Source organism: Triturus cristatus, chromosome 5_2, assembly GCF_964204655.1.
Source record: "Triturus cristatus chromosome 5_2, aTriCri1.1, whole genome shotgun sequence".
NCBI classification, from domain to species: Eukaryota; Metazoa; Chordata; class Amphibia; order Caudata; family Salamandridae; genus Triturus; species Triturus cristatus.
In genome coordinates this window covers 1,081,082,571-1,081,109,483 of record NC_140588.1, presented here as the reverse complement: position 1 = coordinate 1,081,109,483, position 26,913 = coordinate 1,081,082,571, and positions in this window count along the sequence as shown.

Genomic DNA, 26,913 nt, shown 5'->3' with positions numbered 1-26,913 from the left:
CCTCTGCGTTGAGAAATCTCACTGGGAGGTTTATTTTCCGCGCTCGCCAACTTGATGTTGACGATCACGAACGAGGAAAAATCTTGCCGGGAGGTGGATTTTCCTCGCTCGCCAACTTGACGTTGACGAACGCGAGCGAGCGAGGAAAAACATTCCGCTCCGCTATGCAGAGCGGAGTTTATGGTAACTCCGCGAGCTGCGCGTAACGCAGAGTGCGGAAATCTCTGCAAAGCCCGCGGGCAGAGCGAAGTTCACCACCCAGGCTTAGCCGTGACGCACTTGCCTTTTCATTCACTTAACAAACTGTCACAAAATGGTTCTCTTTCTCACAGCCTTTACATATCTGTCCAATGGTGGGATATTTACCTTCATGTGGAATCGAAAATCCACATCTATCACATATTTTCTTTTTACTTGTAGACAGCACTTTGTGTCCTTCAGTCATTTGTTTTGACTTACATTTTATGCTCATGACTGCTTCACTTTGGGCACCTCCAGCCTCCATGTCAGTGGCTTGTCTTTCAAGACGTTCCTCAGCTCTAGGAGCAATCAACACTCTCTCATCATTCGTTGTCTGAATGAATCTGACAAACATATTTCAATGACTCTAAGATGCATAGCTTCCTCATTATTAAATTCATTGAACTTAAAGTCTTTGATAAATATATCAAGCCTCTCCACAAATTCATCAATGGTTTCACAAACTCTTTGGCACACTTGACTGAAAATCTATCTTTTTGTAATTAACGTCTGGTACTTTTTAGATTCAGTGTTTCTTTAATCTGACAATATGTTGTTTCTTCATAGTTTTTTAGCATTTTCTTTATGACTTCTGTTACACAATCACCAGCGAGCTTTGTGAGGTACCTAATAATCTTATTGTTATCAGTCTCTTCAAGCGCATCAATGAAATCATCTAATGTCTCTATCTACTCAGACCATCTATTGCTAATATTTGGTTTTTGGAGGTATCAAATGATGGTGGTGGTTTCAGGAACGCAGCAGCATTGTAGACTAGTGTGGAACTTATTGGCACGGCTGGTGGATCCTGGTGATTTGTCTGAAGCAACTCATTTGTGAGAGACCTTGCGACGTGCTGACCTCGTATTCATCTTTAATGATAGCTGGAAATGTGACTCTCTTCACAGCCATCTGAAACTGTTCACTGTTCCGAGAGTCGCTCTTGGGTCTTTATTGTCCAAACACCTGTTAAGTTGTTCTGAGCCCCACTCAGCAACTTTGTGAGTGAGTCGCTTCGGGTATGGACGGCTCCATGAGCACAACCCCAAACACTTCTCCTTGAGCCACCTTCACAGAGTGCTGTAGCACGAAGACTTCCTTCAAGGCATTCAGTAAGTTATATATTTTTTGTTTAAATTTCAATTTGCTCATGTAATGCCTGGTTAATCTGCATCTTGCAGCACTTCTGTTCGCTGTGTATTTTTGTAGATTATGATTATCAGCGGCTGTACTTCGTAGACCAGGTCGAAGCCACTTTCAGTGTTAACACTCCATATAATGTGCAACTTTATCTTGCATGGCAGTGTAGTACTTTCATGTATGGCTTGAACATCGGGATCTCTACCATCAACGTGTTAATTCTTTGCAAAACTCTAGTTGTCTTCAGGTGCTTTACAGCGGCTGGAGTTGCACTTTGACTTCTCATTTATGAAAGGGCAGTCACAGGATGCTTGTTTCCGGTTCAGGGAGAACCTGGATTGGCAGTTCGGGCTGGATTGTTCGCATGAGGAGCAGGGTGATGATTTGCTTGTGGCTGGGTCCAAACTGGAGTGGCATACTGAGCAAAAGAATAATGGATTAAACCTGGATCTCTTGAATTGGGATGTGTGGTTGAAAAGTATCAGCACTCCGTCCATCATCTTGTTGTGTTTACACTTTGATATGCACTTCTATATTCACTTCTGTATACACTTCTATATACACTTCTATATACACTTCAATGTACTCTTCTGTATACACTTCTATGTACATGTCTATATACACTTCTATGTACACTTCAATGTACTATTCTGTATACACTCATATATACATGTCTATATACACTTCTGTATGCACTTCTATATTTGCTTCTATAGACAGTTCTTTGTACACTTCTATATTCACTTCTATATACACTTCCATATACACTTCTATGTACACTTCAATGTACTATTCTGTATACACTTCTATATACATGTCTATATACACTTCTGTATGCACTTCTATATATGCATCTACATGCAGTTCTGGATACACTTCTATATTCACTTCTGTATATACTTCTATATACACTTCCATATACACTTCAATGTACTATTATGTATACACTTCTATATACATATCTATAGGATCACTGATATAATATCGACTACAAAAATATAGACTTACAAAAATATCGATGCCAAAATATAGAATGCCAAAATATCGAAGTCCTATCTCCAAACAGGAAATTACAAAAATATCGAATCCAAAATATCGTTGTAAATAATATAGTTAGTCAAAATATCGAATTTTTTAAATGTTTTAAAAGTAATGTTAAATAAATGAAATAATACATATAATTAACTGACACATACTTATAAATACTTAAATAACAGTAAACTTAATGAATAATTAAAGTAAGTAAAAAAAAAATTAATACATATATCGTCTGTGTAGGATAGCGGGCGCGTAAAATTTACTATTACCACTCCAGTAAGTGCAATAGTAGGGAAAGCGTTGGATAGCGGGAGGGTAAAAATTACTATTCCCACTCCAGAGAATGCAACAGTAGGGAAAGCGTTGGATAGCGGGAGGGTAAAAATAACTATTCCCACTCCAGAGAGTGCAATAATAGGGAAAACATTGGATAGCGTAGGGGTAAAAATTACTATTCCCACTCCAGAGAGTGCAACAGTAGGGAAAGCATTGGATAGCGGGAGGGTAACATTTACTATTCCCACTCCAGTGAGTGCAACAGTAGGGAAAGCGTTGGATAGCGAAGGGGTAAAAATTACTATTCCCACTCCAGAGAGTGCAACAGTAGGGAAAGCGTTGGATAGCGGGAGGGTAAAAATTACTATTCACACTCCAGAGAGTGCAATAATAGGGAAAGCATTGGATAGCGTAGGGGTAAAAATTACTATTCCCACTCAAGTAAGTGCAATAGTAGAGAAAATAATAAATGTATTTTTATTTTTAAATTAATTAATTATTAATACAAAAACAAGTATTACAATTAATTACCAATCACAAAAGAATTGATTATTTATATATACCAATACATTTTTGTTTAATTAAATAACAATTAATTATTAATTAACAAACAATTGTTTTTCAATAACAAACATTAATAAATGCAAATAATACCAATTAATAATTAATTTATAATATATTAATTAAGGATATACACAAATTATTTAAATAATTATTTTTTTCCAATTATATTACTTCCCACCATATTCCCGTATAAACACAATACCCGCTACAAATATTAATTGAATACAATTAACATAATTATCCATTTACCTATTAATACTAATTAATTACCAATTAATACTAATTATTTACAAATTAATAATTAATCAACAACCAATTAATTTGCAATACCAATTAATAATTAACTAATAACAATTAAATTACTTCCCACCCTATTCCCCTATAAACCCACAACCCGCTACAGAAGTAAAATGCAAAATTAAATTAAAGATATATTAATTAACAATATACACAAATAAATTAAATAATTATTTATTTACAATTATATTACTTGCCACCATATTCCCCTATAAACACACTGCCCGCTACAAATATTAAATGAATACAATTAACATAATTATCAATTAAACAATTAATACAAATTAATTACCAATTAATACTAATTAATTACCAATTAATAATTAATAAACAACCAATTAATTTGCAATACCAATTAATAATTAACTAATAACAATTAAATTACTTCCCACCCTATTCCCCTATAAACCCACAACCCGCTACAGAAGTAAAATGCAAAATTAAATTAAAGATATATTAATTAACAATATACACAAATAAATTAAATAATTATTTATTTACAATTATATTACTTGCCACCATATTCCCCTATAAACACACTGCCCGCTACAAATATTAAATGAATACAATTAACATAATTATCAATTAAACAATTAATACAAATTAATTACCAATTAATACTAATTATTTACCAATTAATAATTAATCATCAACCAATTAATTTGCAATACCAATTAATAATTAACTAATAACAATTAAATTACTTCCCACCCTATTCCCCTATAAACCCACAACCCGTTACAGAAGTAAAACGCAAAATTAAATTAAAAATAATTAATAATTCCTATAAATTATTATTTAATAATCTATAATTAAATTACTTCCCACCCTATTCCCCTATAAACCCACAACCCGCTACAGAAGTAAAACGCACAATTAAATTAAAATAATTAATAATTCCTATAAATTATTATTTAATGTACTATAATTAAATTACTTCCCACCCTACTCCCCTATAAACCCACAACCCGCTACGGAATTAAATTACAAAAAAATAAAAAAACATAAAATTCAATAATTTAAAAATATTCTAACATACATTCCAATATTAATACATACTTTTAACACATATACTAACACTTAAAACACTATAAAAAATTCGATATTTTTAACAACTATATTATGACTGTCGATATTACTTACTTCTATATTATTGCAATCGATATTTCTTACCTGCTTTTCGATACTCTTCACCACTATATTTTTGCAAGTCGATATTCTGTCCATTCGATATTAAAAACTCGATATTCTTGCTACTCGATATTTTTTTTTCGATATTATGTCTAGTTACCATATCTATATGCACTTCTGTATGAACTTCTATATACGCTTCTAAATACAGTTCTGTATATACTTCTATATACACTTCTGTATACAATTCTCTATACACTTCTATAAACTCCTCTATGATGACTTCTGTGCTTATTTCTGCATACACTTATTAATACAATTCTATGTACATTTTGATATAGTCCTCTATATACACTTCTATATGCACTTCTATTTATACTTATGGATGTGCTTCTATATAAATGTCTTTATACACTTCTACATATACTTATGGATACACTTCTATATACACTTCTGTATGCACTGCTATATAAACTTCTAAATACACTTTTATATGCTACTCTACATTAGGGGTGGGCGGAATTTGCGGAATTAACCTTCGCAAATTATCGCGAGAATGTTTAAAATTATCGCAAACAAGCAGAAATATCGCGAAGATGCGGAAGTTTTTTTCCGGCATGTTCGCGAGATTTTCTGCATGGTTGCGGGTCGCCAACTTACCCATGTGGTTGCTTGCGGGCGCGGCCATCTTGTTTTGAGTTGTTCTCGCGGTGCATGATCGCGAGAAGAAAGACGTGATCGCGCGACGCATGACGTCACTGCGGGCGCGAACTGTCGCGAGACAGCGCAAATGGCTAAAAACAATACAACATCTCATGGAGAACGCGACCGGATCAAGAAAACTTGTCGGCGAACGCAGGGATTCAGGTAAGGCGATCGCGCGCGCGCGAGAATGTATCATTTTACAGCGCGAGCAAGAAACAAATTATCGCCAAGCTGCGGAAACCGGAATTTTTGACATTTTCGCGCTCTCCGCGGAACGCAAAAATGTCAAATTATCGCAATTTCCGCGAACGGAACGAAATTTTTGCCCAGGCCTACTCTACATACACTTCTATGTGCAATTATATATGTTCTTCTATATATGCACTTCTATATGTACTTCTATGTACACTTCGATATAGACTTCCATATATACTTCTATATGTACTTCTATAGACACTTTTATAGAAACACCTATATGTAAACTTCTATTTACACTACGATTTAGACCTCTATATACACTTCTATGTGCACTTCTGTATACACTCACGGATACACTTCTATATATGCCTCTGTATGCAATTCTATATATACTTCTATATACACTTCTTAATGCAATTCTATATACACTTCTATACACACTTCTATATGCACTTTGGTATAGACTTCTATATACACACTTCCTTCTAAATATACTTCTTTATACCCTTCTATTCATACTTCTATTTGCACTTCTAGATATATAATTCTATATTCACGTTTATATGCAGTTCTATACATGCTTCTTTATACGCTTCTATATGCACTTCTATATACTCTACTATGTACACTTCTGTGTACACACTGTTTGCACTATGTACATTTCGATATAAATGTCTACATACACTCTTTTCGCAATATGGGTTCAGAGCCTATCATAGTACTGAGCTGGCTTTGTTCAAATCCATGGAGGAAATTAGAGAGGCCGTTCACAGGGGAGGAAATGCGGTTCAAATTCTACTGGACCTATCCGCGGCCTTTGACACGGTCCATCACAAAGTATTGATAGACAGGTTGTCTGAAATTGGTGTAAAGGGTTCCGCTTGGAAACTTTTACAATCTTTCCTATCAGATAGGTCGCAAACTGTAGACCTAGATGGCAATACCTCAGGAACCTTTTTCACTCCCTTGTGGGGTGCCGCAGGACTTGTCTCTCAGCCCAACACTTTTTAATATATTCATGACACCACTGGCCGGAGTCATTAGGTCCTTTGTCTTCCAGCTCACCTCTTACGGTGACGACACACAAATTATGTTATCGGTGACAGAGGGAGCTGAAAAGGAGGCCGGGGATCGCTTTCATGACTGCATGAGTGCTGTTTCAGTCTGGATGTCCTCTAATTGTTTAAAACTCAACTCCTCCAAGACAGAGGTCCTAAAATTTGCCAATAATCCTCGGGTGTGGACACCGGAGTGATGGCCAGAGGACCTTGGTCTATGTCCAGAATCTACAAGAAAAGCCAAAAACCTTGGAATTTTGGTGGATAACAAACTTACTATGGGGGACCAAGTAAGTATGGTGACCTCAGCCTGCTTTATGGTTCTCAGAATAATTAGGAAAATTAAAATCTTCCTTACTGAGAGCAATCTTAAGACAGTGGTGATGGCCCTTATAATGTTGCATCTGGACTATTGTAATAGCTTATCCCTTAATGTTCAAAAACAACATATGAACAGGCTTCAATTGGTCCAGAACGCAGTGGCTAGAATGCTGTCTGGAACACCGAAGTTCGTCTCTGTCAAGGGAGAACTTAGAAAACTGCACTGGCTCCCAGTAAAGTTAAGAACACGCTTTAAGGCATTGTGTATTGTCTTTAAGGCTGTTAATGGAACAGGTCCTGAGTTTCTCAGACGCAAACTCCAAATGTGTGTTCCAGGCAGAATGCTACGGTCAACTGGTGCCAAACAAGTGCAAGTTGCCTCATTCAAAAAAACCAACTGGAGAGATAGAAGTTTTATTCTTTATGCTTCTAAAGCTTGGAATGAGCTACCTTTTCAGCTTAGAAATGCCCCGGATCGCCTCTCTTTTCGCAGGAGATTGAAGACATGGCTCTTTTCCCAGTAGCATGCGATCAGCCTCTCCAGGTAACCAGTACTTAGCGCCAGGACACCCCAGGGTAACCCTGCGCTCTATAAGCATAAATAACATATATATATTAATGGATAGGATTCTATATAAACTTCTGTATGCACTTCTACACACATTTCTATATACACTTCTATGTTCAATTTTATAAACGCTTCCATATACGCTTCTCTATGGAATTCTATATGCATGTCTATATGCACTTCTATATGCACTTCTAAGTACACTTTGATTTAGACTTCAACATACACTTCTATATACTTTTCTATATGCACTTCTATAGACACTTCTATATACACGATGATATAGACTTCTATTTACACTTTTATATACCCTTCTAAATGCACTTCAATATACACTTATGGATACACTTCTAAATACGCTCTGCATAGACTTCTATATACACTTCTATATATACTACTATATACACTTCGATGTACACTTCTGTATACAATTCTTTAAACACTTATACATACTCTTAAGAATATGCTTCTCTACATGCCTCTGTATGCACTTCTTTATAAACATCTATATACACTTCTATATGCAATTCTATATACACTTCTATATGTAATTCTATATACAGTTCTATACACTCTTCTATACGCACTTTGGTATAGACATCTATATACACTTGTATATACACTTCCATAAGCACTTCTATATACTCTTATATACCCACTTCTACATACACTTCTGTATACACGTCCATATGCACTTCTATATACACTTCTATATACACTTCTATGGACATTTGCCACTTTAGGTCTCTCATCCTCTACCTTCCCCTCTCTTGCTCCTCAGTTCAGTCCTAAAGTGAGGAGCAGAGAAGGAAAGGTGGAGGTTGCGTCAGCTCTGAAGTGAGGATCAGAGCTAGAAAGGTAGAGGTTACCTCAGTCTTGAAGTGAGAATCTGAGATGGAAAGATAGAGGTTACCTCAGTCCTGAAGTGAGGATCAAAGATAGGAAGGTAGAGGTTACCTCAGTCCTGTAGTGAAGGTCAAAGATAGGAAGGTAGAGGTTACCTCAGTCCTGAAGTGAGGAGCAGAGATGGGAAGGCGGAGGTTACCTCAGTCCTGTAGTGAGGGACTAAGAAGAGAAGGTGGAGGTTGCCTCAGTCCTGAATTGAGGAGCAGAGAAGGGAAGGTGGAGGTTACCTCAGTCCTGAAGTGAGGAGCAGAGATGGGAAGGTGGAGGTTACCACAGTCCTGAAGTGAGGGACTAAGAAGAGAAGGTGGAGGTTGCCTCAGTCCTGAAGTGAGGGACTAAGAAGAGAAGGTGGAGGTTACCACAGTCCTGAAGTGAGGGACTAAGAAGAGAAGGTGGAGGATGCCTCAGTCCTGAAGTGAGGAGCAGTGAAAGGAAGGTGGAGGTTACCTCAGTCCTGAAGTGAGGGACTAAGAAGAGAAGGTGGAGGTTGCCTCAGTCCTGAAGTGAGGGACTAAGAAGAGAAGGTGGAGGTTGCCTCAATCCTGAAGTGAGGGACTAAGAAGAGATGGTGGAGGTTGCCTCAATCCTGAAGTGAGGAGCATAGAGTGGGAGGTGGAGATAACCTCCACCTTCCCTTCTCTCCTCCTCACTTCAGGACTGAGCTAGACTTCACCTTCTCTTCTCTGGCCCTCACTTCAGGACTAAGGTAACGCCCGCCCTCCCTTCTCTGCCTTCCCTTCTCCACTCCTCACTTCAGGACTGAGGTATCCTCTCTTCTCAGTCCCTCAATGTAGGACTGAGGTAACCACAACCTTCCCTAACTGTAACGCAAAACTGCCTTCCAACTTCTGAGGTGCTAAGAAATAGGAAGCAGTGATGTGGAGCATGAGAGCCTGTGTGGGCAGTGGCGTAATAATAGCCCCCGCAGCACCCACAGTGCGGTAGGGCTCCAAGCTCTAGAGGGCCCCCTCCACCACAATGCACAGGCAATGGCTGGGAGTTCCTGACTGGGTCCAGAGTATGGGGGCACCCCTCTATGTACTTTGCAGGAGGGGCTCCTCAAGGGTTTTTTTGCCACAGAGTGTGGGGTGATACAGTCCTGTGGTTCCCAAGGCTCTGCTCAGGCAGGTTTGTTTAGAGTCCATGGCTGGAAAATCTGGACTATGGGCAGTCTACAGCATAATGGAGTGTGGTCCCCAGCCATAACTCACATACTGCAGTTGGTATGGAACAATGTCTCCTCAATGCTGTATCTCACATGTGCTGATTAGTATGGAGTGGTGCCCCCCCCCCAATGCCCCATCTCACATACGGTGATTAGTATGGAGTGGGGTCCCCCCAATGCCCCATCTCACATACGGTGATTAGTATGGGGTGGGGTCCCCCCAATGCCCCATCTCACATACGGTGATTAGTGTGGAGTGGGGTCCACCCAATGCCCTATCTCACATACGGTGATTAGTATGGAGCGGAGCCCCCCAATGCCCCATCTCACATACGGTGATTAGTATGGAGTGGGGTCCCCCCAATACCCTATCTCACATACGGTGATTAGTATGGAGCGGAGCCCCCCAATGCCCCATCTCACATACGGTGATTAGTATGGAGTGGAGCCCCCAATGCCCTATCTACATACGGTGATTAGTATGGAGTGGGGTTCCCCCAATGCCCTATCTCACTCACATACAGTGATTAGTATGGAGCAGAGCCCCTAATTCCCCATCTCACATACGGTGATTAGTATGGAGTGGAGCCCCCAATGCCCCATCTCACATACGTTGATTAGTATGGAGTGGTGTCCCCCCAATGCCCTACTTCACATACAGTGATTAGTATAGAGTGAGGTCCCCCAATTCCCTAGCTCACATACTGAGTTATGGAGAGGGGTTCCCCCACCCCCTAGCTCAGTACTTTAAATGGAAACATAGAGGTGCAGGTATTCACTGTTTAGAGTACCTGTTTGCTCCTGGGAAGTGTCAGTACTCTACCCATTACATGTATTGTAGCAGTGTTGAGAGCTGCAGGTACTCTCCTTTACAACTTAAAGAGGTATAGGTACTCAGTACCGGATGCTACCTGCCCATTTAAAGCACTGCCCTAGCTCACACCGATTGGTGTGGAGTGGGGTCCCCCCAATGCCCATGCTCACATACTGTGATTGGTATGGAGTGCGAGTCCTCCTGATGCCCTATTACACATACAGCACTTGATGTGAAGCAAAACTCCTTTGATGTTCTATCTTATATACTGATGCTCGCATGGCGTGCAAGTCTCCTCCGATGCCCTTTTTAACATACGGAGCTTGGTGTGGAGTGGGGTCCCCAATACCCTAGCCCACATACAATGATTTCTATGGAGCGGGGACCCCCAGTGCTCTAGCCCACATACAATGATTTATATGGAGCAGGCCCCCAATGCACTAGTTCACATATGGTGTTTGATATGGAGTGGGCCCCCCAATAACCTATTTCACATACTGGAGCTGGTATGGAGTGGGGTCCCTCTCAATGTCCTAGCTCATGTAACTGGAATGTGAATTTACCTTGAAAAAACAACACACAAGAGACATTTGGCAAAACAGCAGGAGCAGTTGGTTTAGTTAAATGCTGTGGCTGGGAAGCAGTCACAAAAATGGGTCTGAGGACTGTCTCAACATACATTCTTTCTGAGTGCCATTATATACACCCTTTGGAGCATCATTAATCAATTAAGATCTTATTTTAGAGAAAGGAATGTGGTCATAGTCATGGGGTGTAAATCAGGCCACCTGGTAGCGAATGTAGGTGGGTCTCGACGTTGTGTGTACACAATGAGGGCCAGTGGGTAAAGTGTCCAGATATTCTTCATGAGGAGCGTGTGATCACTGCATGTGCTGTGTGTGCTGTTTTCTCATTGACTGAGTGTTCCTAACCTCATGTGGCATCCGACTTTATGGTGTTTTGGGAATGTGTGCACCCCTCCGGCCATATGTAATTTATTGGGGCCGGTCTTCTAGGACCATTATGGTGTTGCTGCCTATCTGTGGAACTAATCTGGGTTTTTCCTGTGTGTGCGTTTGTCTGGCTGGTTACGTGCCACTCCACCTGTGATCTGTCAAATCTTTAGCCTCAGACCTTGGTCACAGGGCCTACCTAACCACATATTTCTTATTCAGGTTTGATGGAGAGGTCATCTCGGGAGATTTTAACAACAGTAATTCGCTCTCGTTTTTGAACATACACGTATCGTTGCGTATATCGACATCAATATTAACACTCACTTGGTAAAATGTTCAGTTAATATACTGGAGTGAGAGGCCAAGAATCGGCTGTCTCTTGGTGTATTCTCCTGACCAATGTAGTTTCATTTCTGTTGTTGGAACTTTTAACGGTTGCTGCTTAGAAGGAAGTAAATAAACATCCATGCATAATGCTAGCCTCCTGTCTTGCCACAAAATCAGGCACCAGCTCACCATTCACAGACTGAACTGTTGAAACCAGATCTTATCTGAGCATCTGGTCTTGCTCTTCTGTAGCAAATTTCCCATCCACAGTGTGACCCGTGAGTCTAAAATAAATAGGAGGCCTTACATCTAGTATGGTAATTTACCCAGGGGCCGATTCACAGAACTAACTTAAGACAAAATCCTAAACTTACTACCATTTTGGTATTCACAGAAGGCCCTTACTCATTTTGGTATTCACAGAAGGCACTTACTCATTTCGGTATTCAAAGAAGTTGGGAGTCCTAACTTTAGGACTCCTAAGTGCCTTCTGTGAATACCGAAAGTCTTAAAGTCAGGATTTTTCTCAGTTTAGGAGTAGTAAAGTTAGGACTCCAAACTTTAGGAGAGATCCCCTCCAAACAGCTGGCCAAGTTGCTCTTAGCATTGTCCAAACTGTTGAGGGACACAATCAGCTGAGTATCATCAGCATAGGAAATGATGTTAACCCCAAAGGGTTTAACCACCTCGGCCAGAGGGCGCAAATAAACATTGAAGAGTGTAGGGTTCAAGGAGGAGCCCTGCGGCACTCCACATCGTAGTGGCACTCTTTCGGACTTAACATTGTCCTCAAAGACCTGGAAGGATCTATCTGTCAGGAAAGACTCAAGCCATTTAAGTAAGATTCCTGACACCCCAATCTCTCTAAGGGCCATATGTAGGTAACTGTATTTTACCGATTCATAAATACCGATTTTTACCGAATCGGTATTTATGAATCGGTAAGTTATATGTAGGTAAACATTCGGTAATAATTACCGAATCGGTAACAATCGGTATTCAAGAATCGGAATTTACCGAATCGGTAAATACCGAAGAGGTATTTACCGATTCGGTAAATACCGAATCGGTAATTACCGAATCGGAAATTCAAAAACACATGACTGGATGATTCAGCCAATCCTGTGCAACCAAACCCCACCCAACAAGGAAGTGGCCACACCCAGGCAGGTGCACACAATCATCAGACTCTGGAGAGGCTGGGAGTGCAGAGGAGAGGCAGGGAGCCAGTGCCTGATTGTGCAGCTCAAACTCACAATGTCCAGCCAGGAGACACAGAGAGATGGAGGGCAAAGGAGGAGAAAGCAGAAAATTAGCCCTAAGGAACTGCAGGTACTAGTGGAGGAGGTGGTCAAGCAGCACCGCAAGCTGTTTGGGAAGCAGTCCCTGCAAGTGCCTGAGTCGGAGAAGCGTAACATATGGCTGGGAATCCAGGCGCAGGTCAATGCAATTGGAGTGACCCCCAGGGACATTGAGGTGCTGAAAAAGCGCTGGTACGACCTAAGGATCGTCACGAAGAGGAAGATGGGGGAACTGCAGAAGGAGGCCAGCCGGACAGGAGGTGGAAGGAACAGGGCACCTGCCCTTACCGAACTGTAGGAGCTGGTGGAGTCCACAATAGAGGCCGAGAGTGTCGTGGGGTTTGGGGATGCTGACAGCTCTGCCAGAGCCGCCACCCAACAAGGTAAGACGAATGCACAGCAATGTTGCCCCCCCTACCCCTATCCCACATCCCCAATTGTGAAATGAGTATCCCACTCCAGTCCATGTGTTAGTGCATACTGGCAATGCATTATGGGAGATGTAGTCTGGGAAACCCCAACCATGAACTGAATAGCACAGACCAACAAGGCATGGTACACACATTAGTGAAAAGCAGGCAGAGGACAATGTGAGAGTGTTACAGAAATGTATTGTGATGCTTGCAATGCAGGGCTTCAGGTACACTGAGCTGATGTTGCATTTCTGTCCACAGATGATACATTGCGCAGGACTGCACATGCAACGGGAGAGAGGGCACACCGGCAAGACAGTTCAGGGAAGGCCAGCACAAGTTCTGCCCAGAGATCAGTACCACATGCAGCCTCACCACCACAGCCAGCATCACCACCACAGCCAGAATCACCACCACAGCCAGCATCACCACTCATGCTGGAGTCACCGGCATCATCACCGCCTGCATTGGTGAGGTCGAGGAGGCGTGCAGCTTCCAGGTTGCGAGTGTTAGAGTCCTCATCTGACGACTGCAGGGGGCCGGAGCCAACCACTGTGCCCCAGAATGGGAGCCATGCCACTGTGCCCTCCACCTCAGAGGGATCACACACAGGTGCCAGACGTCACCGCAGGTCTCGGGTGCAGAGTCCACCAGCACACGATGAGAGCCATGGGGTGTTCTCGGGGCTCGAGGCCACCATGTTAAAGATACAGCGCCTACAAACAAAGGCAATGATGTCAGTTCAGCGCCAAATGCGGGGACTGAGAGCTACATTTGAAAACATGGACAGGGGCATCAGCGCAATGGCGGTGGGGATGAGTGAGATGGCTGTGGGCATGCGGGACATGTCCCAGTCCGTCATGCTGTTGTGCAGCAAGTATGATGCGGACAGAGCTGCACGGCGCAGGGAACGGCAGAGGAGAGATACTCATACGAGGGCACTCAACTGGCTGGCAACTGCCACTTCGCTGCTCTGCAGGCGCTTTGTGGCTATGCAGGAGGGCCTGACGCACTGCAGCAGCGACGTTTCAAGGGGGATGGTGTAGGTCACCAGTGCACTGGAAGTGCTACTGACAAGCCAGGCGGCCACAACTGGTGCTGGGGATGCTGGGGAAAGTATAGAAACCAGCAGCAGGAGCAGCATTACCCCCCCTGTCCCAGATACACGGAGGAGCAGCAGGCGGCATGGGGCTGCCACTAGTGAGGATGCACAATCCGTGGCATCCCACACTGTAGTGCGTGGCCGCAAACAGTAATGCTGCACAGTATAGCCTAAGACAATTGGGTGTAGTAACCCTGGACTTGCAAGTAGTCATTGCACAATGTTGACAGAACGGCTTTTTCTTGTTCTTGTGGCGTAGTGCCGCATTATTAAACTACGTCATGACATCCAACAACTGGCTGTGTCCCCTTACTTACTCAGAAATAGTTGCATGTGATCTCTGCCCGTCTCTCTCTCCCATCTGTTGCTGCTGGCACTCCAGCTGCGTTGGCCTCTGGCTGTCCTGACTCATCATCATTGTCCTCAAAATCAGTTAGTTTCACCTCTGTACCTCTCTTCGTGGCAAGGTTGTGCAGCATTGCACAAGTGGCAATGATCTTGCAGCAGATGATGGGTGTGTACTGGCGTGCGCCTCCGCTTTTGTGGAGGCAGTGGAACCTGCTTTTCAATAGTCCAAACGTGCGCTCCACCACGTTGCGTGTAGATTTGTGTGCCACATTATATCGTCTCTCACTCTGGGTTGATGGGTGTAGGTAGGGAGTGAGGATGAATGACCGCACGGCATATGCACTGTCGCCTAGGTGAGTATGAGAGAACCATCAGTCACATGCCTCAATACACAATGATTTGCACTAAGTATAATGGAGCGTCACTGTTACTTACCTAGCAGGTATCCTTCTCCAAATTCTCCCGCAAGCAGTCGTGTGTAGATCCCACTGTTCTGGAAGATGAAGGAGTCGTGGGTGCTCCCAGGAAACTTAGCTACGATATCTGTGATGATGTTCCCTGCATCGCAGATCACCTGCACATTGATGGAGTGGGTGGACTTTCTGTTCCTGTAGATGTGCTCAGTGGCAGCTGGTGGGCAGATTGGAATGTGTGTGCCATCAATACAGCCTATGACATGGGGGAACTGTGCCATGTGATAAAAGTCTGTTTTGGTTTTCTGCAGTTCAGCCTGTGTGTTTGGAAAGCTGATGTAGTGGTGCATTCTCTGCATCATGGCATCCAGGAACTTCCTGAAGAAACGGGACAGGCAACTCTGGGATACACCGCCCACCGCAGCTATCACCCCCTGGTAACTGCCAGATGCGAGTAGATGTAGGCTGCAGAGAACCTGCACATGTGGTGGTATGGCATGCGCCCTTCTTGTTGGCTGGTCCAGGAGTGGGTGCAGGTCCCTTATCAGGTCCATGATGGTTTGTCGGTGTAGCCTGTACCTTTCATGTATCTCTGCCTCAGTCTGTTGAAAGAGTGTGATGCGCTGTCTGTAAATGCGTTCCTCCCATCTCCAAATCCTCAGACCTGCTGCCTGTAGACGTAGGCGCCTTGCAGTGACATACAGAGCGGCCATGTTGTCCACGCTGTTGCATTTTGGGATTGCTTATATGCACTGTTGATGCTTACCACCTGCTTTCAATCTGTGTTAATTACCGACTCTTAATTACCGAATTTAATGGATTTCTTAAATACCGAATTTACCTACATATCTTTTCTCGTTTTACCACTTCATATTTACCGAATCGGAAAATATGTATTCGGTAAATATGAATCGGTATTTCAGAATTCGGTAATTATGAATCGGTATTTACCGATTCATATTTACCGAATCGGAAAATATGTATTCGGTAAATATGAATCGGTATTTTAGAATTCGGTAATTATGAATCGGTATTTACCGATTCATATTTACCGAAAACTGGTTTTTGGCCTCCTACATCTCACTTGACTAAATACCGGTCGGTAACGGGATATTTACCGAATTTCGGCCGTTACCGACCGGTATTTAGCTACCTACATATGGCCCTAAGTCTTGTAATCAGAAGTTGGAGATTAACAATGTCAAATGCCGCACTGAGATCGAGTAATATAATAGCTGCGCACCCGCCACTGTCTAAACTTTTTCTGGCTTCTTTGACCAGAACTAACAAGTCTGTCTCTGTACCTTGTTGGGGTCTAAAGCCCGTTTGAGAGGCCAGTCTATTCACTTGTAAGAGGACAACCCATGCACTAATGAGAGGCCAGTCTATTCTCTAGCGTGAGGACAACCCATACACTAAGAAGCCAGCCTATGCACAAATGTGAGGTCAACCCATACACTAATGAGAGGTAAGTCTAGCACTAGTGTAAGGACAACCCGTCCACTAACAAGAGGCCAGTCTATGCACAAATATGAGGTCAAACTGTGCTCTAATAAGAGGTCAGTCTATGCACTAGAGTGAGGACAACCCATCCACTAACGTGACACCAGCCTATGCACAAATGTGAGGTCAACCTGTGCACTAATGAGAGGTCAGACTATGCACTAGTGCAAGGAAAACCCATCCACTAACGAGAGACCAGCCTATGTACAAATGTGAGGTCAGCCTGTGCACTAATGAGAGGTCAGACTATGCACTAGTGTGGGGACAACCCATCCACTAATGAGAGGCCAGCCTATGCACAAATGTGAGGTCAACCCATGCACTAATGAGAGGCCAGTCTATGCACTAGTGTGAGGTCAACTCTTGTACTAATGATAGGTCAGCCTATGCACTAATGTGAGATCAACCCGTGCAGTGAGTGGCCAGTCGATGCACTAGTTTGAGGACAACCCATCTACTAAGAGGGCACCCTATGCACCCATGCACTATTGAGAGGCCAGTCTCGGCACAAATATGAGGTCAACCCGTGCACTAATGAGAGGCCAGTCTATTCTCTAGTTTGAGGACAACCCATACACTGAGAAGCCAGCCTATGCACAGATGTGAGGTCAACCCATACACTAATGAGAGGTAAGTCTAGCACTAGTGTGAGGACAACCTGTCCACTAACAAGAGGCCAGTCTATGTAAAAATGTGAGGTCAACTTATGCACTAATGTGGGGTCCCCCATGCAGTAATGTGCAAACTTCAGCTAGTGACATGTTGGTGAGATTCGAGCTCTGATGGTTCTCAGGCCCCCATCCTTGGGCGGGACGCACCCAGCATACTGTCAGGGTAGTCTTCCGGGTGAGGTTCCACACTAACTGGTTTGAGACTATTTCATATCTTCTAACCTCATAGTTTAATCATGTAAAGGGTGCTAGGCTTTGATTGGTTTGCCCTAAGCACCAGTAGCACCTAGAAACGACGCTACTCAGGGCTGAGGTCTCCCTTCGGTGGGAGGGGCCCATTGGACCACTTTGCAACCTCCAACAATTGATTGGCTATGAAGCCCCTCCAGCCAGCCTAGGCAGAGGAGGTGTGGCAGCAGAGCTAGTGGGTCCTCCTCACCCTATGCAGAGGAGGTGTGACAGCAGAGCTGCTGTGGGCTCACCCTAGACAGAGGTGGTATGACAGCAGAGCTGCCGAGGGCTCACCCTATGCAGAGGAGGAGTCACAGCAGAGCTGCCAAGGGCTCACCCTACACAGAGGAGGAGTCACAGCAGAGCTGCTGAGGGCTCATCCTACGCAGAGGAGGAGTCACAGCAGAGCTGCCGTGGGCTCACCCTATGCAGAGGAGGAGTCACAGCAGAGCTGCTGAGGGCTCACCCTACGCAGAGGGGGTGTGATAGCAGAGCTGCCGTGGGCTCACCCTACGCAGAGGAGGAGTCACAGCAGAGCTGCTGAGGGCTCACCCTATGCAGAGGAGGTGTGACAGCAGAGCTGCTGTGGGCTCACCCAATGCAGAGGTAGTGTGAGAGCAGAGCTGCCGAGGGCTCACCTTAAGGAGAGGAGGTGAGACAGCAGAGCTGCAGAGGGCTCACCTTAGGGAGAGGAGGTGTGACAGCAGAGCTGCTGAGGGCTCACCATAGGGAGAGGAGGTGTGACAGCAGAGCTGCCGAGGGCTCACCCTAGGCAGAGGAGCTGTGACAGCCGAGCTGCCGAGGATTCACCCTTGGCAAAGGAGGTGTGACAACAGAGCTGCCGAGGGCTCATCTGAGGGAGAGGAGTGACTGCAGAGCTGCAGAGGGCTCACCCTAGGCAGAGCAGGTGTGACAGCAGAACTGCCGAGGGCTCACCCGAGGGAGAGGAATAGTGACAGCAGAGCTGCCGAGGGCACACCCAAAGGAGAGGAGGTTTGACAGCAGAGCTGCTAAGGGCTCACCAGACAGAGAAGAGGTGTGACAGCAGAACCGCCGAGGGCTCACCAGAGGGAGAGGAGGTGTGACAGCCGAGCTGCCGAGGGCTAACCCTTGGCAGAGGAGGTGTGACAGCAGAGCTGGCGAGGGCTCACCCTAGGCAGAGGAGGTGTGACAGCAGAGCTGCCGAGGGCTCACCCTAGCGTTACAACAAACAAATGATGGACGGAATGCTGACAATGCAGACATTCTCCCCCAGTCAAGAGTTCTGGGTTAAATCCATCGTTCTTTTGCCCACTACGCCACCCCAGTTCAGACATGGCCATATGCAAATCAGTCTTGACCCTGTGCCTCATGGGAACAGTCCAGCCCGAACTGCCAAGCCATGTCTTCCCTGGACCGGAATCAAGCATCCTAGGACCGGTTTCTGGCTATCAGCCGTCATCAGCCAGGATAGCTTGACTCCAGTGGCGTAGTGAGCACGGGACCCACGTCTGGGCATACCCATCCCACTTAGGGCGAAAAGCGTTACAACAAACAAATGATGGACGGAATGCTGACAATGCAGACATTCTCCCCCAGTCAAGAGATCTGGGTTAAATCCATCGTTCTTTTGCCCACTACGCCACCCCAGTTCAGACATGGCCATATGCAAATCAGTCTTGACCCTGTGCCTCCCTAGGCAGATGAGGTATGACAGCAGAGCTGCCGAGGGGTCACCCTAGGCAGAGGAGGTGTGACAGCAGAGCTGCTATGGCCCCACCCTAGGGAGAGGAGGTTTGTGCCTTCTTATGACATGCTCGAGGAGAGACGAGACTGCTGAGAGTTTACCATCTGAGGCCTACCCCTCCCCCCATGGGGTTTAAGTGGGCCAGGTCCTGCCGGTGTTGAGCACCAGCAGTTCTAAAAAGAAGGTGCTGAGACGGGTCTCTATCGGTAAGGTGACCAGGTTTCTAGAACCAAAAACCGGGACGGTTCTAGACATAGAAATATGACTAAATATTACCATCTACCATCAACGCTGAAGTATTGCAATGACAATACCGAAACATGTGACTACAAAGGCATAATCAATATATATATATATATATATATATTCACTGAAAAAAATATAAGTTTCAGGGACGTTATAGTTAGAAATTAGCATTTAAAAAACCTTAGAAATTCACTGAAAAAACCATAGGTTTCAGGCACGTTATAGTTACTTGGACATTTGACTCATATAAAACCAGAGAAATTTGCCCGTTATAGTTAGTTGAGCAACTATAACTCGTGCCCCCGCAATGCACTGGTGATGACGTCACGTATTACATCACTCATGACATGGTCAGTGACATCACTCATGACATCACTGATGACATCTCAAATGACATCACTGATGACATCACTGATGACATCATCCAGTGAATGTGTTTCTGTAAAGTTTAAATATTTTTCATATATATCTATGCCAAGGTCTATTGAAGAATGAGTGGATGTAGAAGTGCCTGAATTAATTATTTAGTAGATGCATGACTGACTGTATAAGTCACTGATTGAATGTATGTTACTGAATGCATGGGTTAGTGACTAAACTGTGTGAATGTCTATATTAGTCTCTCAGTTGGTGTGTAAGCAGGTGCATGGGTTGGTGAGTACCTACATCAGTGTCTATATGGGTTATTGATTGATTGTATTCGTATCTGTATGGGTGTCTGAGTGTCTATGTGGGCGGGTGGGGGTGTCTGACTCTGTGCATATATGTCTGAATGGCTGATTTACTGGTTGTATAGATTCAAAAGTGCATCTCGGAAGGGCTGTATGGGTAGCTGACTGTGTGTACAGGTGTGTTGATTAGTGAATTGATGTCTCAGTTGTATATATGTGAGTAACTACATATGTTTTTAGACAGTATATGTGAGTGCTGGGGTGTATAATAGACTATACATGAGAGACAGTGATTGCAAGAGTGTCTACATACATGAATGTGTACTTGTATTAGTGATTGTATAAGAGAGTAAGTATGTGTTAGTATCTATATAAATAAGGGAGGTGGTGTGTGTATAAATACGTCATGTGGTGTGTATATATCTGCATAGGTGAGTACATGGGTGTGTGATTGATTTTTGGCATGGCTGAGTAGATGTGTGAGTAACTATGGATCAGTAGCACTGTGTGAATGTATGTATAGGTGTATGAGTGGATATTATACTGATGTAATGATGAGTGACAGCATGTATGAGTGACTGTATGAGTGTATATCTAGCTCACAATATATAGATAGGAATCAGTGGATGGGTATCTAGCATCTGGTATTGGTGTGTCTATGGTTTTGAAAATGGTGGTCTGTATTTTAGAGTACGTGTATCAAAGGTTATATTAGAGTGTGAGGAGGTGTGTCAGACTATCACGTGGATGATGTCATCAGTGATGTCATCAGTGATGTCATTTGAGATGTCATCAGTGATGTCATGAGTGATGTCACTGACCATGTCATGAGTGATGTAATATGTGATGTCATCACCAGTGCATTGCGGGTGCGCGAGTTATAGTTAGCTCAACTAACTATAACGGGCAAATTTCTCTGGTTTTATATGAGTCAAATGTCCAAGTAACTATAACTTGCCTGAAACCTATGGTTTTTTCAGTGAATTTCTAAGGTTTTTTAAATGCTAATTTCTAACTATAACGTCCCTGAAACCTATGGTTTTTTCAGTGAATTTCTAAGGTTTTTTAAATGCTAATTTCTAACTATAACGTGCCTGAAACCTATGGTTTTTTCAGTGAATTTCAAAGGTTTTTTAAATGCTAATTTCTATCTATAACGTGCCTGAAACCTATTTTTTTTCAGTGAATTTCAATTTTGAATGCTAACTTCTAATTAGAATGTTCATTTAACCTATAGTTTTTTTCTGACACCCAAGAAGAAAACAACAACCACTGCCACAACCCTCAGGATCTCCCCCCCGTACAACCCCTCTCCCTACTACCACCAAGGCAGTGCAGAACAGGACAGCGAACCCTCCAAAAACGGCATGGTCTCTTAGCCATAAATAGCTCAATGTTGGGAAATGTGGCAATCGTTTTTTCAGTAAATTAAATTTTTTTTTAAATACTAATTTCTAACTTTAATCTTCCTGGGATCTATGTTTTTTTTGTGAATTTCAACGGTTATTTAAATACCAATTTCTAATTATAATGTTTATAAAAGCTATGTTTTTCTCAGTAATTTTGAAAAATAATGATATTTTGTAACTTTAATACCCTAAAAATTGTTTTTGTATTTTTTTTATTTATTATTTAATGTCTTCTTGTTTTTTAAATATTAAACAACTACATACAGTATGAAAGGGAGCCCAGCCCAGAGCCACATCTGAAGACCAATACATGTCATAGACCTACTGATCAAGCAGCTCCGACACCCAAGAACGCCACAACACCCCCCACCACCCCCAGGACCCCCCTCCTCTACCACGAGGCAGCGCAGAACAAGACAGCGAACTTTCCAAAAACAGCATGGCCCGTCAGCCACACAATAGCTGAATATTGGGACAGGTGTGAACAAACTATATGTGAAGGAAGCAATTCACCCATGAATGACAATGAACACAATGCAATGTGTAGTGGTGATGTGCTGGACACATCTCAGTATGCAGAACACACACACTCTCCATGTGCACAAATACTACTGGTGCTTGTAGAGTTGTGGACAGTGGACCCAACCATGTTACGTCAAACACTAGGAACGATCTCAGTCATGTAGCTGTATCGTCCACCCTGTAAGCATAAGCGTAACCGGAGTGGGCTGGTCCGAAGTATGTCACTTTGGCGTATGAGTGTGACTAAATAGGCCGGGGCTCTGGGCGTGGTTGACTTGTGAAGAACAACGACTGTGCCAGAGTGGCAGGCCTCACCCTGCCACGTGGCTGCCGCCATGACCGTGGGTCTCCTCGACATAGGCCCCCTGCGAACCCGCCAGCACAGCACCGCAGACTTATGTCTGTACAGACTACTCCCTTCGATCTACACTGCGGATAGCAGGCTTCACAATTCAGATGGAGTAGCGATTGCAGATGACGCAGTCCAGTACGCAAGATACATTGCTTCCAGTGCGGCCCTCTCGGACCACGCATCATCACAGGGTGCGCACACGCTGAGCGCCAAAGGTACCACTAACTCAGTGCACCACAAGTCATCGACACGTGGCCTTACTAAGGCAGAATTCAATAGACAAAAGACATTGGTCCGTGTGCGGGCCCCCCGGACCACGCATCATCGCAGTGTACGTACATGCTGAGCGCCAAAGGTACGTGGCCTTATTGAGGCAGAATTCAATAGACAAAAGACATTGGTCCGAGTGCGGCCCTCCCGGACCACGCATCATTACAGGGTACGTACATGCTGAGCGCCAAAGGTACTACTAACTCAGTGCACCATAAGTCATCGCCACGTGGCTTTATTAAGGCAGAATTCAATAGACACAAGACATTGCTCCGAGTACGGCTCCCCCGGTCCACGCATCATCACAGGGTACGTACACGCTCAGTGCCAAAGTTACTACTAACTCAGTGCACCATAAGTCATCGCAAGGAAGAGTGAACAGTTCTATGTCAGCAGTGAGGCATACTATCACTCGAAAATCACCCAAAAATACTTAGGGCCCGATTCACAGAACAAACTTAAGACAAAATCCTAAACTTAGTACCATTTTGGTATTCACAGAATGCACTTACTACTTCTGGTATTCACAGAATGAACTTACTATTTTTGCGATTCACAGAATAAACTTACTACTTTTGCTATTCACAGAATGGATTTACGACTCCTAACTTTACGTCCGCACTCGAGCCGGAAATTCCGGCCGGAGGCAGAGCTTCCGGCCCGGAGGCGGAGCTTCCGGGCCGGAGGCGGGGCTTCCGGGCCGGAGGCGGGGCTTCCGGGCCGGAGGCGGAGCTTCCGGGCCAGAGGCGGAGCTTCCGGCCCGGAGGTGGGGATTCCAGCCAGTGGTGGAGATCCGCCACTGGCCGGAATCCCCACCTCCGGGCCGGAAGCTCCGCCTCCGGCCCGGAAGCCCCGCCTTTGGCCCAGAAGCCCCCCCTCCGGGCCGGAAGCTCCGCCTCCGGGCCGGAAGCTCCGCCTCCGGGCTGGAATTTTCGGCCCGAGTGCGGACGTAAAGTTAGGAGTCGTAAATCCATTCTGTGAAAAGCAAAAGTAGTAAGTTTATTCTGTGAATCGCAAAAATAGTAAGTTCATTCTGTGAATACCAGAAGTAGTAAGTGCATTCTGTGAATACCAAAATGGTACTAAGTTTAGGATTTTGTCTTAAGTTTGTTCTGTGAATCGGGCCCTTATTATATAAAAGGAACAGAAGAATCGAAGTACATTAATGATTACAATCCAGTAATTTTGAAGATGTGGAATGCAAATATAGACATACAATATGTTGCAGATAACTCAATTACTGTTCCTCGCATACTATCCAAATAGAAGTCCATACCTGGAAAACATATGTCTATATGAAATACTGCAACATTATAGTTTTAGAAAAAATGTTACAGGAAAAATAAATGAAGGGAAATATGTTGTAATTGGATCTGATGTATGTTTCTTAAAGAATGCCAAAGGGAATTTGATTAATCACAGGAAATTAAGTTGTGATACTCCAGATAAGAGAGAGTTTTTCTATTTAGCTCTTCTGCAACTCTTCAAACCTTGGAGGACTGAAATGGAATTACTTGGAGATTTTGACTGCTATGAAGATTCTTTCAAAGCATGTAAAGACATTGCTACCAGGGAGGCCCGCCCGGACCACGCATCATCGCAGGATGCGCACACGCTGAGTGCTTCAGGTGCCGCTAACTCACTCGCTAAGTCATCACCCCATGGACTTATTGAGGCAGAATTCAACGCAAGCCGCAACACATGGTGTCACTAACCCTGTTCAACACAAGCCGGCGACACGTGGTGCCACTAACCCTGTTCAACACAAGCCGATCCCACATGTGGAACTGTGTCCTGAGTCCTGAATGGCAGTGACCCCAAGTCCGTGGCAGCCACCACAGCACCAGACTCCCTTCGATTAGTGATGCATATTTGCATATGGAAGGCCGGCGACACGTGGTGCCACTGAACCTAAACTACGCAGGCCGGTGGGGCCACCAACCTATGCATGTGGCTGTGGGCCCTTACTCACCGCTACCTCTGGCCTACACTGCAGTCAGCAGGGCTCACAATTCAGGTACAGTCACGATTGCAGATGACGCAGTAGGCAAGATACATAGCTCCCACTGCGGCCCATCTGCACCAAACAGCATCACAGGCTCATACACTTCGACAGTGTACTCTATACATATTTCATCTTTTCATGACACGCCTACACTGTGGTCAGTAGGGCTCACAATTAAAATAAAATCTTGATTCATTAATTACAGAGTCCACTAGGCAAGTAACTATCACAGGCCTAAAACCTAAATAATATTCTTTTAGTATCCTTGCTTCAAGAACTTTTTTTATATCAGTAATAGCTTTAGTACAATCAACAAATTCATCTTCAAGTGCAAACAAACACTCAATAACAGTCTACACTGTGGGCAACAGAGCTCGCAATTCGAATGTATGACACGTGGTGCCACTAACCCTGTTCAACACAAGCCGTGACACGTGGTGCCAATAACCCTGTTCAACACAAGCCGATCCCACATGTGGAACTGTGTCCTGAGTCCTGAATGGCAGTGACCCCAACTTCGTGGCAGCGACCACAGCACCAGACTCCCTTTGATCAGTCAGGCATATTTCCATATGCAAGGCCGGTGACACGTGGTGGCACTAACCCTGTACAACACAAGGTGCGACACGTGGTGCCACTAACCCTGTTCAATACAAGCCGATCCCACATGTGGAACTGTGTCCTGAGTCCGAATGGCAGTGACCCCAAGTCTGTGGCAGTGACCACAGCAGCATACTCCCTTTGATCAGTTAGGCATATTTCCATATGCAAGGCCGGCGACACATGGTGCCACTAACCCTGTTCAGCACAAGCCGATCCCACATGTGGAACTGTGTCCTGAGTCCTGAATGGCAGTGACCTCAAGTCCGTGGCAGCGACCACAGCAGCATACTCCCTTTGATCAGTTAGGCATATTTCTATAAGCAAGTGCGGCGACACGTGGTGCCACTAACCCTGTTCAACACAAGCCGATCCCACATGTGAAACTGTGTCCTGAGTCCTGAATAGCAGTGACCCCAACTTCGTGGCAGTGACCACAGCACCAGACTCCCTTCGATTAGTGACGCGTATTTGCATATGGAAGGCCGGCGACACGTGGTGCCACTGAACCTAAACTACGCAGGCCGGTGGGGCCACCAACCTATGCATGTGGCTGTAGGCCCTTGCTCACCTCTACCTCTGGCCTACACTGCAGTCAGCAGGGCTCACAATTCAGATACAGTCGCGATTGCAGATGACGCAGTAGGCAAGATACATAGCTCCCACTGCGGCCCATCCGCACCAAGCAGCATCACAGGCTAATACACTTCGACAGTGTATTCTATACATATTTCATCTTTTCATGATACGCCTACACTGCGGTCAGTAGGGCTCACAATTAAAATTAACTCTTGATTCATTAATTACAGAGTTCACTTGGCAAGTAACTATCACAGGTGTCAACATGTCACGGCCACTCCCTGAGGGAAGGTTTGCACACACACACACCCATCCGGCACATGCGTCACAGGCCATGTGACCACACAAACATAATGCATCGACAACGTCACATCCTTTATTGCCAGTGGTGACTGGATGGCGGATGCTCCACGGGTCTCAATCATAAAGAGTCCATGAAAAGTTGCGCAGAGGGTTAGTCGCACCCTGAGCTGTATGGCCGTCAGGGGCCTACTACCACATGGCGCGGACTTGACTTGCACAGGTTTATTGCCACCCGAAGCTGATGTGGCCATCAGGGGCCTACCATGACATGGCGCGGACTTGAGTTGCACAGGGTTAGTCGCACCCGAAGTTGTATGGCCGTCAACGGCCTACCACCACGTGACGCTGACTTATGTTGCACAGGTTTAGCGGCACCAAAAGCTGATGTGGTCTCTGCCATTGATGACTCAGGACTCAGCAACATGTGTGAGATCTGCTGGGCTGCGGAGCTTTGACGGGCACGTGGAGTGCCCACTGGTAGACACTCTGGTGGCAGCAGGTAATTTTTTGGTCATGGATGCGCATGGGCGGCAGTATCTCTCTC